General features: G+C 39.6%; 2 protein-coding genes across 2 annotated transcripts in view; one reads left to right on the top strand and one right to left on the bottom strand.

Moving 5' to 3' along the window:
* Positions 1-3,228, bottom strand: part of LOC129780191 (uncharacterized) — a 62,715-nt gene extending 59,487 nt beyond the window's left edge. The window contains exon 1 of the mRNA XM_055788193.1: positions 2,809-3,228. The gene's annotated coding sequence lies outside the window, so the exon portion shown is untranslated. The remainder of the gene's footprint in view (positions 1-2,808) is intronic.
* The window catches only part of LOC129780190 (nose resistant to fluoxetine protein 6), a 174,413-nt gene that overhangs the window by 51,129 nt on the left and 102,497 nt on the right, over positions 1-20,787 (top strand). The gene's annotated exons all lie outside the window — the stretch shown is intronic.

Genomic DNA, 20,787 nt, shown 5'->3' with positions numbered 1-20,787 from the left:
AAAGTACTCGCAGCTTGCATATATTTGCAATGTGGATTCCCCCAGGCATCTTTGTTTTGAAACACATTTTTGTGGGAACAAAAATATCCCCGACTTCTATGTATTGGAAAAGCGGATTCCCCCAAGTACATTGATTTTGAAGTCCGTGTTAGGGAAACACAGCTCGGTGGGAACAAAAATATCCCCTACTTGCATGTATATTTGCAAAGCGGATTCCCACAGGTACATTGATTTTGAAGTCTGTGTAAACATACAAATCAAACGTCATGGTATGGGTTCGTTCGTAATTCTTCGGATCGTTTGACGCTTGTGCGAGTTGAAATTGTTCGGATGATGTTTCAGTTGTTGCTAGCAGAATTAAACATTCCTTCGATATGACATATTTGTTTTTTTTTTCATTTGTAATTAAATTTCAAAAATATGTTAGTATAATTCTGCATAAAACAATGTTGTTGAGCGTATTAAAAATGTCGAGTTCTGTTCCGTATGAAGAGCATTTGCTGCTAAAGCCGTGAAGGAAACAAAAAAAAATCCTCAACTGGGAAACGTTCGCACCTGCTGTATTCTCCAGACCTGGCCCCGTTAGATTATCACCTTTTTGCTTCAACAGGACATGCACTTGCAAATCAGCACTTCGAGATGTCGGAAAATGGGTTAGCGAATGGTTTTCGTCGAAACAAAAAACATTTTACTGGAAAAAATCCACAATTTGCCTAAGAGATAGGTGAAATGGGGATTACATTGAATGAAAATATTTTGAGATTCTCCTGAAAAATATGGGTTTTCTTCATTGCTTAAACCGAACAACTTCAACTCGTACATCTGGTATATTCCACCATGATGCTCATGATTGTCTGATATTCTTATTCGAATATACAATATGTATATACTATATGTTCTCTGATTCAAATCATATCCAAAAATATATGACAACCAATGAATGGATTCGATCACAGGGGAGTTATGATGATGATGTTGGATTAAAGAGGCTTTAAACTTTTCAGTTCATTCGCCTTTAACAGGGGAGTTACTGACATCAAGGGCAAGACATTCTTCTTCTTCTTCAATGGCACTAACGTTCCTAGAGGAACTTCGCCGTCTCAACGTAGTATTACTTGCGTCATTTTCATTAGTACTTAGTTGAGATTTCTATGCCAAATAACACGCCTTGAATGCATTCTGAATGGCAAGCTCTAGAATACGCGTGATCACAGTGCAAGTCGGAGGGGATTTCTTTGACGAAAAATACCCCCGACCAGAACGGGAATCGAACCCGAACACCCGGCATGTTAGTTATGACGCTAACCACTCGGCCACGGGAGCACAAGACAAGACATATGATTGGGTAATCAATATTCTTGCTCACCAAAACATTTATTTGCTGTAAATATATCATGGAACATTCGGTGAAAAACACAACATTTCGCGTTGAGTATCACTTTACTGCAAAGTGAGGAGAAGTGAATGCTACTAAATAATTCAATTAGTTATGGGAAATGTAGATCATCTCCGACCAACCCAGAATAGAGAGATTTATGTTGAAAACATATGCTATATTATCTAAAAAAAAATAGAAGTCATATTCAATAACACATAACTATGTTGCTCCTGGCTTATCCCACAGGCGTAATTGATCTCAATAATCTAAAGTTGTCAATTCTCGGAAAAACATGTGAGAAACTTCTCGAAAACTTTCCTACGAATGCAATTTTTTTCAGTAATAAAACACTTTTTATTTGAGTTCATGAATCAACAAACATGTCAGTCCAGCAACAGAAGTTTCAGAAATTGCATTAAATCTTTACGTCCAACTAATTTTAATGTGTTGTTTTCCGATTTAGAAAAAGAGGTCACAGTGACAGTGGATGCAGACGAGAGACCGGAGGATTTTTTATCAACGACTTGATGAATTTCACTGAGCGGGCACTTGGTCTAACAGAATGGAGCAGCGTTCACACTTCAATTGTGGGAACCCGTGCTCAATTTTACCGACGCCGTTGAATGAAATTGCCAACATACCAGCTGCTAGACTGATACTAGAATTGGGTATGACAAAAGTCAGAAAGTGACACCTCCCTGATATGATTCTGAAAATATGAAATCTCTACATTATAAAAAAATCTGATAAAGTAGAGAGAAAAGAAACTCATACTTCTGCACCATACATTTTGGAAAACCGCGAAATTAACGGAAACTGAAGTTGGCCTTCAGAAGGTTATGCGATTCTGATTACACATGCTGCAAAACTTAATAGCGAGTTGTTTCTTGATCAACCTCCTATTCTTGGATGGAAGTTTATAACCATGCAGCAATATTTTAATTTAATTTACGAATAGCTAAAACGTTGAGAAAAATTCACATGTTCTCATTATCCACAATGAGGCGCTTTCATTTAACGGTAAATATAATCTTGGACGCACGAATCATTCGCAGCAAATCGCATCAAAGATTACTTTATGGGGTAATGTAATTTAGTTGACAGTTAGTAATATTCATATTCATCTCGGTACTTCAACCGTTGTCTGCAATTTCACATTCGATGATTTCATACGGGCTCCTCTAATCCACAGTTATAATTTCCACAGAGCATAGTGCATGACACAGTTTCGAATAGAGATGCTTTCACCCATACACTTCAACAATAGGGAAATAGCAAGCGTTTGAATGTACATTATCGATGACACAGATTTGGGTTATAATAAACCATATACTAGTTCACAGCACTGTTCTTCGTGTAGATGAAAAGTTTAAAAATGTGTTCAGTTATTTGCAACAATATTCAAAATCCCGTGCGTTTTTGTTCCATACCTTTTGTGCACGATAAGAAACTTTAAATAAATCTTGTCTTAATGCAAGATTTGACTTTATTTCATTTGTGTGTATTAACTATTTTCTTTTTTATTTTCACAGCTTTGCATCATCCGTTAGTTTTCTTCTCTGACTCTCGCTCAGACAAGTAGAAGAATTTGTAACGGTATTCGACATAAATCGCTTTTTCCACTGACACCTCTCCAAACTTCGAATTAGTCCTCTTGTTGGGCTTAAAACAATCATAAACAGCTGCACTAACGATTTAAACACTACAATTTAAAGCACATTCTTTTTTTTCCGAAATGATGTCAACATAGTGCACAATTCACGGAAAACAGTTATTATAATCGGGAAACTACACGGAAAGATGCCAACGCTACAAATGCTTCATGTACAATGACTTTGAACCTGATGTTTGCGAGTCTTTTTATGGACTTTCTGGATACCGATGTTAGTTCTTTATAAAACATAGCAGTATTATGCTTCATACTCTCTTTTCCACTATTTGAAACTGCACCAATAATGAACGAGTTGAGCGTTTTACACTTATCTCAGAGAAGTATGAAGAGAAAGAGCGATGTATTCCAAGCGAACCTTGAAAGAGGAAAGAAAAGAAGGAAAGCGAGAATTAGTTTACGGTAATATGGTGCACAGTCTCGCGGCCTCGGCCTCCCAATTTCCAGCAGGCACGTATGATGAGACAAACCACAGATTGTAGGTGTTATCCAGGTGTATTTATATATTGAGATGTGTATATGAATATGGCATAACAATAAAACATTCAAATCCAATCCATCGCAAATAATGTTGGCACTTTCAGCTGTAATGTATAATACTGTTGAATACATCTTTCAAAATTGAACATAGAATTTTGGGAATAATTACGGTGTTTTTGTATACTATGAAGCAGTGTATACAAAAACACCGCTATTCGATATCATTAACCACGTTAACCAAGGGTATAACAACAATAGCATTTTCCGCATGAAAAAATGTAGATTTATCCTGAATTCATTCGCTATTTGTATTTCAATCTTAATGCTTCCGTTCGTTAGCGCTTTGAGATTCAATTTTCATTCCATCACATTCCCATTGGAAATTGTCAAAGAACCCTTCGAGACGCTGAGCATATCACACCTCTAACTAATAAAGTCCAATAAAAAAAGTTTTCTTTAGTGGAATCAGACAAGCTAATAGAAAAAACGGAACTAAAACGATCGAACAAGCGGCACATGCTAATTATGGACTCATTGTAGCCATTCTTCTTGCGAAACGATGGCAGAAAAATGAAATGTGAGAGCGTAAATTTGGACGCTAAACGATGAAATTCAAAAACTGTGAGTGTACAGGTCAGTCAATGTTATTTCAAATTGGACCGAAAACAAACAGGCCTTTCAACAATGTTGATGATGAATTAGAAATTCTAGTATAATTGGTCGACATTAAGTTAAAGTGGACTTAGTGACGAATTTGAAAACAAAAATCAGATTTGTTTTTATTTTACACTATGCTATATTCAAATTTGTTCAGTCATACCGCATGACCAAAGACGAGAAAAATTGAAAAAATAAACGAACAAAACAAACAAAACTCAAGACATTGAGTTTTTTTTCTAAAAAAAAACTCGATCTGACCTGACTTACAACAGCCCAATTGAATGCTTTGCAATGATTGGTGTACTTTTGACACAAACGTTTTATATCGTACATGCTTCTAGCGACTGCAACGGTTAGTTAAGTGCTGAACTTTTTGCTGGGTGTTTAATCTAAGCCAGTGATTTTCAACCGGTGGGAAATTCCCCCCTCGTGAGGAATTTGATCATTAGAAAGGGAGAATTCTGCAAGGGACTATTGCACGTTTATTTCGCTTAGAATTTTGAATTTTTCAATTGAACAACTTCACAGTGTTTGGAAGACTTTCATCAGTGAATGATGATGGAACAGACGACGAAACAGTACAGAACACCATTAAAAAGGAAATTGTACAGCGTTTGTCATGATTTTTTTTTTACAACAAGTGAAACTTAAAACACATTTCCTCATTTCAAAGAACAAGGTTGGCATGGTTTGAAATCCCTTCGAAAGTGACGAAAATTTCGGATCAATTTCATAACAAATTCATCGATATACAAATGTTTGATTTTTATCCTGATATGCGGAATAAGCTTTACAAGTGTTGTTGTCTTGTGTGTAGTATTTATGTGAATCTGGATTTCCTACAATACTGCTAATGGAAACAAAACACCGTAACAGAGTGGATATCGAAGATGACATGAGGTGTGCTTTTCGGCAACGTTCCCAAGCATTACGATTTTGACGGCAATCGTTCAGGCACAGGTACCATACTGACTTTAAATGCCTTTTTTTGTAATCAGATACAAGAACAAAGTCATATTTGTTGCGAATGTAACTTGATAACTTGAAAATTCATCTATGGCCTAGAAGGATTTTCTTCTGGGAATCCGAACATCAGGAATCTAAACGGGATTTTTGGGTGCCAACGAAACATCCAAGGATCGGCGACGGGACTCCTGGATCTTCTCAAAGTCTGATAGCTACACCATCGCAATAAGCGATGCTTCCAGCAGTTCGCCATGTCTCCAACCTCATCAACTAACAGAACGCACAACTAACAACTCGACGGAAGCCCCCAAGTTTCCCTACACACTCGTGAACTGCTGCTCATCTACTCACATCAGTTTTCCCAGCCGTCTCAGACGTTCCGTTCCTGTGTTCGGAGCTGGTGAGGAGGTCCAACTTACTAACTCTGGCAAGTATAAACTCAATACAGCTTCTTCGCTTCCTGTATTTCGATCCGTTTTTAGCGATACCGCACAAATTAACTTCAACTCCAGTGAGGTTCGTCCAGTAAATTCAACCAGAAATTACATCGAACCGGAATGCATTGTTAAAGCCTCCATGGGAGCCCTGAATCCGCTTGACACAGTCGTTCTCCTTGAAGTATCCTGTTTCCGGAGTCGTTCCGGTCCTGTTGTCGATGATCGGATAGGGGTCTCCCATCCGCCTGCCCAGGGCCAGTACCGCAATGTTAACTGTTTCGATTCTGCTGATGGACCTTCGCTTTCTAGCACACCAGTCAGTACATACGCAAATACGTCAATGTAATGCAGTACATGCGTACTACCAGAATGTTGGTGGTATTAACAGCCGTCTCAACGAGTATCGACTCACGTGGTCGGATGGCTGCTACGACATCATCGCTTTGACGGAGATCTGGCTTGACGACCGCACTCTCTCCAACCAAGTTTACGGGCAAGAACTATGAAGTATTCCGCACGGACCGAAATCAACTTAATAGTACAAAATCATCCGGGTGGTGTTCTCATAGCTGTCCACCGACGCCTGAAAGCGCATCTGATGAGAGAAGCCGCATGGTCCTGTATCGAACAAGTGTGGGTTTCGGTAAAACTAGAAGGTAGAAAGCTTTACCTCTGTGTAGTTTATATTCCTCCTGATCGTACTCGAGACGTTGCATTGGTCGATGCGCAAGTACGATTGGTGTCGGTAATAGCTTCACGTGCGCTTCCAGCTGACGAAATTGTTGTACTTGGTGATTTCAATCTTACAAATTTACAGTGGCAAATTGAATCTGAACGATTTCTGTACGGTCAGTCAACCTTCCATGCCGGGACGAACGCCTCACTAGACGGTTACAGCTATAATCTGCTTCAACAAATCAATTATCTTAGGAATGAAAATGACCGCATGCTTGATCTCTGCTTCGTGAGCAAACCAGACGAAGCTCCGATATCATCGGTAGCACCTGTGCCTATGGTGAAATCAGTGCCTCATCATCCTCCACTTTGCCTTACGAACAGTTTCATCATCGTTCCTACCGCCGTTCACTATGATTTTAAAAGTGCTGACTTTAATAGTATGGTTAGGGATAGTGAAGTTTTAGAGCACTTAGAAAATACTCTTAATACCGTCTCCCACTTTTGAAGCAACAATATGTACAACTAAACCGTCACTACCAAAGAACAAGCAAACGATGCTATGTAATCTACCTACGCGGTGTTCAGCGGAAATTCAAGAGCGATCCTAAACCATTCTGGGAATACGTCGATGAATAAGGCAGGAAGTCTGGATTACCATCATCTATGTTCCACGATGGACATGAAGCGTCTGACATAGAGTAGTGCGGGGCAAAGGTGCGTACCTAACTGTTGTTGTCCAATAACTCTTGAAATAGAAGCAAATAAAATTCAGTTTGCTGACCAAATTGTAACTATATATATTACCTTCGAAACGTAGTACAATAATTTCTCGAGCTGTGTTTGTAGTTGGACATAAACCTATTTCAATACAAAATGACAAATGCGTACTTTTGCCCCATAGTGCGGGCAAAGGTGCGCACCGTGCGGGGCAAAAGTGTGCACTTATTGAATTGTACTTCTGAGGTAACAAAGATAAATGCTTATTCTTTACCAGTGGGAGAAGCAATCATTACTACAGTGTGTAGGCACCATCCAATCGGGAGGAGGGGGGTGTTGTATTATGTTTTATGAGTGGAGATGGATGTTATGTTATGTTATGGATGTATGGTGTTATGGTCAAACATACCACGTGGAAATTTTTGGGAGGTTGGACACTGACAATATAAGATACCTGAAAATGTCCAACATTTGGAACAGAATTCTTTTCATTAACAAACTAGCTGACCCGGCGAACTTCGTCTCACCCACAATTGATTTATTGATATAAATCATTAAAACACTCAAAAACACTCATATAAATCATAAATCAAAACACTCATATAAATCATAAATCAAACACTCAAGTTCCCATAGAAATTATTTTAATGTACGTAATCTATACTCGCGGTATATAATTTCTTTTTTTAAATATAAACCTGATGTAGACTAAGACTCATCAATCCTGATGCTGACTGTTAAAATCCGTTGCTCCGTTTTTGAGTTATATCGTGAGGAACGGACATCAAATCCTTTTTATTATTATAGATCAAGTTTATAAATACATAGTTACTTTCACTTGATTTATTTGAAACTTATTGTTGAAAAAAAAATATTCATTTGAAGTTCATTGTGAAAACATAAACATAAACGCAACTTAACCGTCATTGAGTTGAATGCAAATGAAAATAAAAACAATTTTCATTTGAAATTCATTTTGAATTATTTTGAATCAATTGTTCATTTTTCTTCCTCATCTTGGATTTCGGTTTTGAGGATTCCGACTCTTTGCCTTGGAGCGCTGTTGCTTCGTTGCGCTGTTTTGGGGGTTCGAAGAGACAGACGATGTTTCCTCATGAATCTAGAAGCCCAATCCTTTCCTGCCAATTTTTCAACTTGGTTGAATTCGTGCTGGAGGCTGTGGCTTCCACAAAATCAAATGACAGGTGCCTCAAATCTGTGAGAGTCATACCATAGAAAGATTTGCCCAGTGCTATGCAATGGTTCGCCAGATCCTCAGACTGCAGACCAGTATTTAGGTCTGAAACCGCCCTAGGTGCTCACTAGCACATCCCAGCAGAAGTAGAAATGTCAATAAAAGAAAATCACTCACTTACTGATATGAGCCTCTTGCTCAGAGCTGATTCAGAAATACCGAGGTCTGCCGCAATTCGACGTTTCGAGACTCTCTCCCGAAGCCCCTGTCGGCCCGACAGCATTTCTGGAGTTCATTTCTTCAAATCAGTTTTATTCTTGTGGATCCCGTTAAAAATTTGGTTGAAAACATTTTATAATTTTATCTGAGAGAAAAATGCTGGTGCGAACTTCTGCCCCACAGCCACTGCGCACCACCATAAATTTTCGAACTTATTGAATTTAAAAAAAAAGCTTTTGAACTTTTTCACAAAAACGAATATGCACTATCGTCTACTATAGAACGAAGGTTTCCTTGACGGTGTAGTTTCGAACTTTCCAGTTATTGTAGGAAAGTAAATCGAAATCGACAATCAAAAATTGAAAAAAATGGAAAAAAACATCGCAAAACATTTTTTACCTCATAACTTTTTGCCACTCTCATGAAATGTATCATGTTTATATGTGTGAGCTGCAGGTGTAAAAATGTATTAAACGAATGCACTGTTGTCAAATGTTTATACTCGTTCGTTTCAAAAAGGCCAATGCGCACTTTTGCCCCGCACTACTCTACAGGGAATTTGCAATCTCTTTTCAGCGAAGTTTTCTGGTACTTTCTCGAACGAGAATCTGTCTCAAGACCAGGTCTCGAGAACCACGAGAAGTGTTCCAATAGGAACAGTTCGTTGTTCCGCGAATCACCGTGAATAACGAAATGCTGAAATCTGGTTTCAGCAAATTGAATTCCTCGAATTCTGTCGGACGAGACGAAATCCCAGCATCGATCGTGAAAAAATGCACAGTAGGATTAGTGTTTCAACCATGCCATTTCATCTTTCTTTGACTAAGGGCATCTTCCCATTGCTTTGGAAGAAAGCTTACATTTTTCCGGTTCATAAGAAAGGTGATAGAAGAAGCATCGACAACTACCGAGAAATCTCTGCTCTGAATTTGGATTGCTCTGATTATAAAAAGATCGATCTTATTGAATCGATTTTCCAAACAGCGTAGGAATCGATCTACTGATTAAATCGGTACCAAAGAATCGATCTTTGCCGAATCGATTTTTGAAAAATGAAAAGCTTTTTTTCGATTTATCTGCTTATTCTATACGAATACCGTCTTTCCTTTAAACAGTGAATACAAATTTCATATTTCTATTCAAACATCAAAACCATTTTGTTGTTTTGTTTCTCAGCATGAATGCCACAGCCACAGGGCATTCATCTTGTACTGTCAGGTAATCGTTTTATTAAATAAATTATTTGAAAAAAACATAATTAGAAATTCAACAAAGCACACAGAACTCAGCTGACAATGATCCCATAAAAGCCAATCGAACCATAGATCTGTTATTTAGCCGGAGCCGATTCTTAATTTTGGAACCAGTTCTAGAAAATAACCTTTCGCCTGTAATTTATGTCAACATCAGCTATAGTGATCCTTCGCGCAACCGGTACATCCCCTCGTTAGCTGCCGCTAATTCTATCTCTGTCAGTATTTGTACAGAAGTAAATCGTAGACGAAGCGATCCAAATGTTTTTTTTGACGTAGGACTACGTCTAACCGGAAGATATAGGGGGTGAAATGGAAATTTAGGCACTGAACAAGTAGGAAAAAATGCAAGATTTGGAACGCTTATAACTCGAGCATTTCTCAATAGATCGCAAAGGTTTTTGCATCAATTGATAGGAAATATATCCACGCATCTATCATAACGAATAACATTTCATTTTTCTTGAGATAAATAATTGAATAATTGTGAAATATCAAGCATTGTCAAAATGCACTATGTGCCCATTTTTGATTGGTCCATTTTGTGCTTCTCAAATCGTACCGACCAAAACGGGCAACCAGAGCAGCAGCGAAATACAATGAAGCACGATTGGAAAGGAAAAAGAAAAAAATGAACGAAACATTGGTCGCAGTCTCACACATGCGTAATTCTCGAGCCAGCCAGTCAGCTTAAAAATCCCCGCTCCGCTGCCGTAACGATCATTCTCATTCAAACCGTACACCACATCGGTTCGCATCACAACAAATCAACAAACCAACCCAAGCAGCCATGTCTGGACATGGTAAAGGAGGAAAAGTGAAGGGAAAGGCAAAATCCCGCTCGAACCGTGTTGATCTGGAGTTCCCCGCAAGGGTAGCTAGGCCGAGCGCGTTAGTACCAGTGCACCAGTCCACCTAGCCGGCGTTATATAGTTTCGGCCGCCGAAGTGATCGAGTTAGCTGGCAAAGCTGCTCGCGACGATAAGAACACATTCGGTTCGGTGGACATCAAGACAACGAGCAGTTGCAGCGAGTGGCGAGTGGCAAACGCAATCGCAAAACGGCATCAGGTAGCAGAAGAAAAAAGTTTGTTCTTTATACAAACTGCTTTGGTGGCAAATCCAGAACAAGGCGGCATCGAGGGCGTTCGAAATGGTTTTTTTCAAAACCACGAGTACTAAGTTTTCTAATTCGGAACCGTTCCATAAAACAAGGCGCTTTTCTGGGCCATTAAACCTTCCAAAAAAGAGTTTAGGAAATACAGTTCAATGCTTTCTAAAACATTATCCAAAATAATAATAAAACACAAATTGATTTTTTCATAATTTGTTTGTCAGGATATGATGAGTATGTGAATTTGGCAGTTGTTCTGAGCTTATTGATTTTCACCAATTCTTAAATTGCTTCTAAATTGAAAGTACAGTAATTTACACTTATCTCGACATTTAGCTAATTGGACGGACCTGTAATGTGACATATTTAGTTGGACATTTTTGTAAACATAGAGTTCGTTGTCCAAATTATGACCCCACATTGAAAGTCGAAAGTGTACCGCTGTCATCGCAAATGTTCAATTACAGGTTAAAATTACCTCCAATCCGATACTGAGTGGTGATAATGCGACGTGCCATTGAATGTAATTTACTGTAAAATATGTCACAAGCTGGATGGGAAGAAATTTTCCAACTGTGAAAGCTGTGGCGAGTGGCAAATGCAATCGCTAAACAGAAAGGTTTAGCCGAACAAGATGGGGATTTCGAGTGATAAAAAAACAATAAACTCTTTAGATTGAAGATAATTTTGTGATCCTGAAAAGGACCCTTTTTAGCCTGCATGTGAATCCAACAAATCGTAATGAATGTATTTATTTGCCATCGCTCCCTTTTAACGCCCATTCGTTCGTCTCGTTGGACTCGCCCCTCTGGCTGAGTCTGCCGATTTGTCTCTATCCTGTGAATGTGTACCGCTAGAGTATAAAACACGCGGACCCCAAAAAAATATCTTATTTTCTTTCAAACCGTAAACCCGTGTGGTTGTACGTCATCGGCATCGTGGACGTAACAAAGGAGGACAAGTTAAGGGAAAGGCAAAGTCTCACTCGAACCGTGCAGGTCTCCAGTTCCCTGTTGGTCGCATTCACTGATTGCTCCGCAAGGGTAACTAGGCCGAACGGATTGGTGCCGGAGCACCAGTATACCTAACAGCGATTATAGAGTTTCGGCCGTCGGAGTGCTCGAGTTGGCTTGCAAAGCTGCTCACGACAATCAGAAAACCCGCATCAAGAACAGAGCAGCTTCGGTTCGGCGCTCATCAAGGCAACAATTAGTTTCAGTGAGTGGCAAAGTGTTTCTCCGGCACGTCGCATTAAATGTAATTTACTGAACAACATGTCACAAGCTGGATGGGAAGAAATTTTCCAACTGTGAAAGCTGTGGCGAGTGGCAAACGCAATAGCTAAACAGAAAGGTTTAACCGAACAAGATGGGAATATCGAGTGATAACAAAAACACAACACCAAAGGTTCTTTTCAGAACCATCAACATATTCATAAAGAGTAAACAGTAAACTAATCCATTTTTCAGGTAGATAGGCAGGTATTCACGTAGGAGAAGAAAATAAAACAATATATTTAAAATATATATTTAACAATAGCTGTCCCCTTTGTATAGTCCTACGTCACTCCGGTTATGTCCCCGACATTACCCACCCGTCTTTTTTTATCTCATTTATTTATTTATTAGGCTCATTAGCATTTTAGCTGTAACAGAGCCGGGTTTTATTCGTGTACATGTACATATGTTTATGTTTCTATAAATTATAAATTACACAGTCGTTAGTTAGCCATTTAGGCGTAAGGGTATTCTTTCTGTTCATCCATTGTTCAGCAGAGCGGACAGCGGAGACAGTTGATATTGATCATTGTTGAGTTATTTCTAGAACAGCAGCCCGATGTTTCTTGCAGAGCAGAGCAGTTGTATGGATGAATCGATCTTATTTCGACCGTGGATCGATTTCCATCGCTGATGATGGTTGCGTGGACGTAGTTATTCTATAACAACACAAAGATGGTCAATTGAGGGCCCTGAGTTTGAACTCACGATCGATCGCTTGGTAAGCGAACGCGTAACCAAGTGGCTACGAAGACCCCCTTCCATCCAAATGTTGACATTATGTTTAAAAAAATGTTAGATGTCCTTTGGTAAGATAAAAAGTCGATGTATACTGAAAACAAATCTACAAAAAGATCGGAAAGATCGAAAGCAAAAAAAAAAGATTTTCACGATTTTCTGAAGTACAAAAGATCGATCCGAAAAGTCGAAAATCGAAATGGAAGAGATCGATCTTCTAAGAATCGATCAGAAATCGACCAATCCGACTCTGAACGTGGATTCCAAACTATTTGAACTTGTGCTCATCGAATCGCTCATTGTAAGAATTATATATCTATCGATCAGCATGGATTCATGCCGAAACGATCCACCTCAACGAATCTGCTATCGCTCACGATCGATCACTCACAGTCTATCGCAAAATTGAGTGTACAAATGCTACTTGACGATACTTTCCATTTATTTTTTTTCCCCAAAATATATATTTTATTAACGCACATGTGGGGTTAGCCTGACAGGGCAGGGAGTTCAATATTTTAACAATTTTTGGTTGTAAGACAAGTTAGTAATATGTAACCGATTACTCGCGGTTGGCTCGAGGTTAGTATTACAAAGATTCTCATAATTGGGATGTTGCAGTCTCCAGTACTATGTATGTGTGGCCGACACGGGATACTTCCTATTGGGGTGCAACTGACCATTGATCAGCGACGCCCCCCTAGTATGTACCTCATATCAATCGTGGTGCATCTCTCTTGACTCGAGGAATCCAGGGTAGAATGGTCACTGGGCGGTACAATCTTCAGCTCGTGTAGAGTTGTCATGAGCGGTACAACCTTTGACTCTAGTTGAATGATCAGTGGACTGCACAACCTTCGACCTGTGTATATGTAAAGAGTATGTGTTTGTATTGCCGCGACTAAGTAGAAGTTAATCGATTGGATAGGAGGGATATGATACAGGGATACAACGAAGGAAACATCATTAAACGTTGACATCTGCGTTTCTGAGAAACAGGTATAGATGAAGCAGAATATCGGGATCACGACTACCTAAGATATTCCGGACGGGGATATCCGATTGTCTGCTTAGTGCCCTCAATGCTCTGAAAAGCTGAGAGCGGGCAGCATGGAACCGGATACACGACCAGACAACATGCTCGATGTCGTGGTAGCCATCGCCACAATCACAAAGATTGTTTGCTGCGAGCCCAATGCGATAGAGATGCGCGTTTAGGTTGTAGTGATTGGACATAAGCCGAGATATCACGCGAATGAAATCACGACCTACATTCAATCCCTTGAACCATGCACTCGTCGAGACCTTAGGGATAATCGTGTGTAACCAACGACCGAACTCATCTCCACTCCACATGCGCTGCCAACTTACGAGCGTGTACTGACGAGGAATGTGGAAAAATTCATTATAAGCAATTTGCCTTTCAAAAAGTGTGCCTTCTGATGCGCCCACCTTAGCTAGCGAGTCCGCTTTCTCATTCCTCGAAATCGAGCAATAAGAGGGAACCCATGCTAAGGTAATCTTGAATAATTTTTCGACCAAAACTCTTAATAGATGTCTTTTTCTTGTTAGGAAATAAGAGGAGCGTTTATCAACTTTCATTGAGCGGATTGCGTCTATTGAGCTAAGACTGTCTGAAAAAATAAAATAACGGTCGATGGGCAATGTTTCAATGATCCCTAGTGCGTAGTATATCGCACCCAGTTCAGCGACATACACGGAACAAGATCTTTGAGTTTGGTATAAAATATTTTGAATACATTGATTGTTTTGATGCATAATTATTACTTACACATTTAATTAGCTGTACGTTATTCCTAAAAATTTAAAACAATCCTTATTCTAGGCATCGCAAAATTGAGTGTACACCTTAAATTTCGAATTTCGAATAAATTAGTCTTGTAAGTAAGTTTCTTTGCGAATTAGCGTACTTTTTTCATAAGTGGTTGGTGTCGATACATAACTATTGCATGGGCAGTGTTGGTTTTTGTTTTTTATTGACGTTTGATATATTGTTAGGCAATGTTATGAGGAAAGAAATAAATATTGTTACACGTACATTGATAATAAGTATAAATTGTCGTGGAAAGACATTGCAGGAAATAGCAGCTACTGTCGGAAGAACCCACTCTACAGTAAAGAAAATCATAAACAAGTGGAAATACGAACAAAACCATGGAAAATCTTCCGGTAGAGAACGCAAACGGATCCTATCTTCTGATGATGAACGGGTAATTGTGCAAACATTGCGAAAGAACCCTAAAACATACATTCCTAAATTGACTACCGAAATAGCCGGCATCATTGGAAGACCTGTTGCGCAGACACTGTCCGGAGAACAGCATACAGAAACAATCTGAGAGGTCGTGTTGGCCGTGAAAAGTATTACATCTCAAAAGTGAATATGAAAAAAACCACTTCAGTTTGCTAAGGCATATTTAAACAGACCTAAGGAGTTCTGGAGCAAGGTCTTTTGTACGAATGAGCCGAAAACCAATATCTTTGAGTCAAATAGAAGACAGATGGCGTGGAGGAAAGCAGGATCGGTGCTTCAGATTTAGCATTTGGTTATCACAGTAAAATGCGACGGCGGTAGTCAGATGATGCAGGGTACATTGGCGGCTTCTGGAACTGGAACCATGGTGTTTATCGATTCGGCGATGGACAAGATGGCTTAATTGACCTCCCTGAAACGTAACCTTCAGTCTCCCGTTCAGAAATTCGGTCTCCCTCGTGATTACTGCTTTCAACAGAATAATAACCCGAAGCAAACTGCCAGACTATTATGTCCCTATCAACTCAAAGCACCTCCGAAATCACCGAACTTGAACACTATTTATTTATTCATTTATTCATTGTCTTCGAGAGTATCATACAGACTTTTTTTTTTTATCCAAAATATATATTTTTATTAAGGCTCATATGGCGTCAACCTGACGGGGCCGGGAGTTCAATATTTCGACAATGTTTGCCTTATAACTATGTTAGTAATATGTAACCGATTACTCGCGGTTGGCTCGAGGTTAGTATTACAAGTGTTTTCGTAATTGTGATGTTGCTGTCTTCTTTTTTTTTTTTTTAATGATGATGATGACCCACCTCATACCCCTACAAAGGTTTGAACTGGCCGATTTATCTAATAGATAATATTTATATTTAACCAAATTAAGATATCAGTATTATAAAACAAAACAGCGAACTGACTCTGTTGCAGGCATGAATTTCTATTAATCGAACATCATAAATAGGCAAAAACTTTAAAAGAAAAACAATGGTCCTATCCTTATCGACATTATCATAATGATAATCCCAACTTCAGACCCAAAGTTTTTTTAAGGCATGTCAAGAAAATTTTCAACCCGGGAAGATCCTTGACAGATTGGGAATCGAACCCAATATCTTGTTACCGTTGAAATACGGAACAATTAGGCGTCACCGTGGTGGATTTTGTTTTTCTTTGTATAAAATCTGTTTTTGGACTGGTGTTTATTATTATTGTAGTTAGAATTAAATTGAAATTGAGATTGTACTACTAACCCCACTATGGTAAGCCCACTGTGTCACAAGGACGGCGTAACGCCTGGGCGAGATTATAATTCCCACCAAGCTGTCACTGTCACTAGTGACAGTGACCGGAACAGGAAGGAATAGAAAGGGGGAGGAGGGAGAAATCGGGAAGGGGAGAGAAAGGAGGTTTGAAGGAAAGCAAAAAGGATGGGCTCGATCATTAATACCAGAGATAGAGAGCGAAATAGACGGAAAAGTTTGAGAAAAATAAGAAGCAAGTGAATAGTGGTGTGGTAAAAAAGGAGTACAACAGGAAGACATCCGCTGATAGCCTTGTGCTCTAGGAACGTTCCGGTACACACTCCGCTGCTCTCAGGTGTGACCCCGGAATTTAATCTCTGGCCACACTTGTTCTGGACCTACTGCTAATGGCCTAGAAAGTGTGGAAACCACATCGTCAGGATATCCGACCCAAATACCGCCATTGTGGAGTTTGGCTGAATCACGGAATTTTCCAACACGAGAGACCTGGACCTAGGGAAGACCGGCCTGGACAGGTACTGGACGAACCGAAACCAACATTTTGCCTGCCACCAACGAGAACGTTATAAGGTACGCCACTCTTTCCTCCCCCTCCCAACGACCGACGACGAAGGAGCACATTGGGCTTACTAACCAGATAAATTAATAAAAAATATATCTTCATTAAATTCCATTTATTATTCATCTCATCAGTCCTTTCTACTTCGGTGGTGTTTAATCGGTTCTTTCAAAATTCGTGCGTCTTTATGTGAGTCCTCCCGAGATCGGAAGCCGACCCTGAGAAAAGAACAGGTGAGCTAGCTGGGCAAAGTAACGAGCAAAAGGTTACTTTCAATTGGCGATCCGCGATAAAATAAAATATTCCAATCTTCAATTGGAATATTTTTACCGAACCTCGGGGAGACTCAAACCAAGTTGTCACTTGTCTTGATACGATTTCCTCTAAAATACTTACCTCGGAAGAGTTAACCTGGAATAGAGTGCTAAGAAGTGGAACTACGATATTACTATCGAGTGTGAATTGTCGATCGCGAGGTGCAAGAAAAAGTCAGAAGGTGATTGATTATTGTAAAATACTTCTTTGACTTGATTGTGTGATAACTAGGTACGCGATAGTTGTGTGATTTCCGCATTCTGCTAACTATTAGTGCGTTCATTCGTTTGGAAATAGTTGAACAAAATGGAATCAGTTGAAAAATTTTCATTACAAAACCTCGAGAGACGTTGTCTAGAAATTAGAGCAGATTTTCTAGACGGAGATGAATTAGATTACGAGCTAGGGATCAGGAATATAATTCTGACGGGAGATCTATCGATGTCGCGACGACGTCGGGTACTGCGAGAATCGCTTAAACAGGAGAGAGAACATTCCATAGTCGAAAAAGTGTTAGCTAACGATCCGGAATGTGAACTGAATATTTGTGAAGAAAAATTAGAGAAATTGGAATCGTCAGGTCTAACAGTCAGCCATATAGCACCGAAGTGCCAAACCTCACTTTTACACGTGGCGAATAGATTATTAATTTTGAGTAATTTTGCTAATGATGAAACGCCGAAACCAAAAGTGACAAAGTTATTGAAAAAGGCGATTGAGCTTCTCAACCTTCATTTTGGTGAAGTAATTTTTGGAACAATGGCATCTGGCGTAAATGAAGTTGGAACATCATCCGAGAACGTAGCAACATTATCAACGTGTATAAATACTGATGGGGGTAATCAATCAGATAATGTGATTAGATCAATAAATTCTTCGAAAATTACCGATGCAGAAGTAGAGATGATTGATTGTTTCAAACGAATGGGTCTTATGAATGATACAGTAGAATCCGTGAATGTGAATAATTTCAAAGACGCTCTTCTAACTCTCGAAAAAGAACTCACAAAGCTGAGAAAAATGCAGACACAGTCAGTGTCTCAATCTGTGAATTTATCATCAAACGATAATCCGCAGATGGCGCCCAAAAACAATACTTACTTTCAAGATTTTTCCCAGTATAATCCAGTGACTATTTCTAGTCATCACCTGGGAGCTATTCCAAAAGCAACGGTTTCATCGAGCGTTAACACAATAGTGGTCACACAATATTCGAGACCAATTTCTATGACTTCAGAAAAACCCAGAACCTCAATTTATTCAAATATTTCAAATCTAAATTATCCTACCGAAGATACTTACGCTTTTCCGATACCTACCACAGCTTACTACGCTGGCGCTGAAAACAAATCTCAATTTTCGATGAATCACTTCAATCAACCACAACAAACTGAACCTCTATTGCGTCGTGAAAACAAATATATCAGTGCAAATTCCAATTCCCTAAATCTAGTTCCAGATGTGACATCTAGAGCAACTCAAATGAACCATCATGATCGTTTTCTTCCACGAAATTTTGATCCAGGTCACTCATTTCAATTACCAACACCACTCACGAACAACAGGCCATCAGAACCGCGATTTCAATCGGTGTCTCATAGGACGCTAGCAGTTTCGCAATGGAACATTGACAAATATACTGGTACCGACCAGGGAATGAAGTTGAACCAATTTCTGTCCATAGTAGAGCAACTGTCGCTTTCAGAACGGGTATCGGAACAAGAACTGTTTGACTCAGCATTTCATTTATTTGAAGGCCCCGCCGCGAACTGGTACATGTCTATGCGCTCTGGGGGCAGGTTATTGAACTGGCAACACTTAATTCACGAATTGCGAAAAACATTCGTTCACCCCGAACTCGATACACTCGTTCGCTCTCAAATATACCAGAGACGCCAGCAGAGGAACGAAACGTTCCAAGATTATTATTTCAGCATGGAGAAAATGTTCAGGTCCATGAGTAACCCCATGGACGACAGGGAAAAGTTAGACGTGTTAAAACGAAACATGCGAATCGATTATAAAAAGGCTCTATTGTGGAAGCCAATATTCGATCTTCCACAACTGATAGAAGCGGGACATCTAATTGATGCTTCAAACTTTTCTCTCTACCAAAAGATATTTGGAAACGAGAAAATGGTTAACGTTATTAAAGAAAATCGCCCATCTTTTGATAAACCATCGAACTACAAGAATAACACTAACCACATCGATAATTGGAAATCGCCAAAGCTCCGATCCGAACAATCAGTTAGTTTTCGAAATATGTCTTCATCTATGGAAAACGAGAAGAAAACAGTAGAGAATAGCCGACCCAATGATGATCCTAGAGAGGGCCCTTCCAAGCCACGGCGAACTTTGGACTATCTAGTTGCGGGTTTTAATCCTCCTCCAGCTAATGTGTGTCTAAACTGTCGCCAGTCAAACCATAAGATAGAAAAATGTCATACTCTTAGAGGATTAATATGTTACATTTGTGGATTTAAAGGGTTTGACACTCAACATTGCCCGTATTGTCAAAAAAACGGGTTTCAGACGAACGAAAACCGCCGTTTGTCCGGAAACAACGCGTAAACTTGAGTTCACACTCACAAGTCCTTGAGATCCTCTTACCCACATTACAAGACAATCGCCCCTTTGCATGGGTAAATATAAATCGTCATCGCGTCAAAGGGTTACTGGACTCAGGAAGCAATCGAACTTTGATCAGCTACAAACTATTCAAACGCTTACGCAGTTTCAAGTTAAGAAGTCCGATAGACGCGATAGAACTTCGTTCGGCCGAGGGAAACAAATTGAATATTATGGGCGAAGTTTATCTTCCTTTTTATTTCGATGGAAAGATAAAAGTTGTTCCAACTCTAGTAGTGAATGGCTTATTAGTTCAGTGTCTATTAGGAATGACATTCTGGACTCAATTTCATATTTATCCTCAAATCAGAGAGTGTGCGTTAGTGCAGGAAGCCGAGGAAAATGCCCCGATCTGCGAACAAAATTCTACTACTCTTTCACCGAATGAATTGAAAGCCCTCACCGAAGTCAAGCGATCATTTAAAGCAGCCACCCCGGGTTGCTTACCGACCACCCATTTAATAGAACATTCGATTCAAATATCTGACGAATGGAAGTCTAAACCCCCAATTCGTCAATATCCGTATACCATGTCTCCAAAAGTGAGAGAAAAAGTAGCCGAAGAATTAGACCGAATGCTTCAAGTAGGTATACTCGAAAGATGCCATTCAGAATGGTCCCTGAACGTAGTGCCTGTTATCAAGCCTACGGGAAAGGTTCGACTTTGTTTGGACGCACGTAAAATTAACGAACGCACCGTACGAGATGCTTATCCCTTACCTCATCCTGGACGAATTTTGGGACAGCTGCCAAGGGCCAACTATTTAAGTGCCATTGATTTGTCCGAGGCTTTTCTACAAATTCCGCTAGAAAAATGCTCTAGAAAATATACGGCTTTTAGTGTCCAAGGGAAAGGGATGTTCCAATTCACCCGTCTCCCATTTGGTCTGGCAAATAGCCCTGCGACTTTGTCAAGGCTAATGGATCAAGTGTTGGGACACGGTGAATTGGAA

Source organism: Toxorhynchites rutilus, chromosome 3, assembly GCF_029784135.1.
Source record: "Toxorhynchites rutilus septentrionalis strain SRP chromosome 3, ASM2978413v1, whole genome shotgun sequence".
NCBI classification, from domain to species: Eukaryota; Metazoa; Arthropoda; class Insecta; order Diptera; family Culicidae; genus Toxorhynchites; species Toxorhynchites rutilus.
The sequence above is the reverse complement of the archived record's forward strand: the minus strand, read 5'-3'. Positions and strand labels throughout refer to the sequence as shown.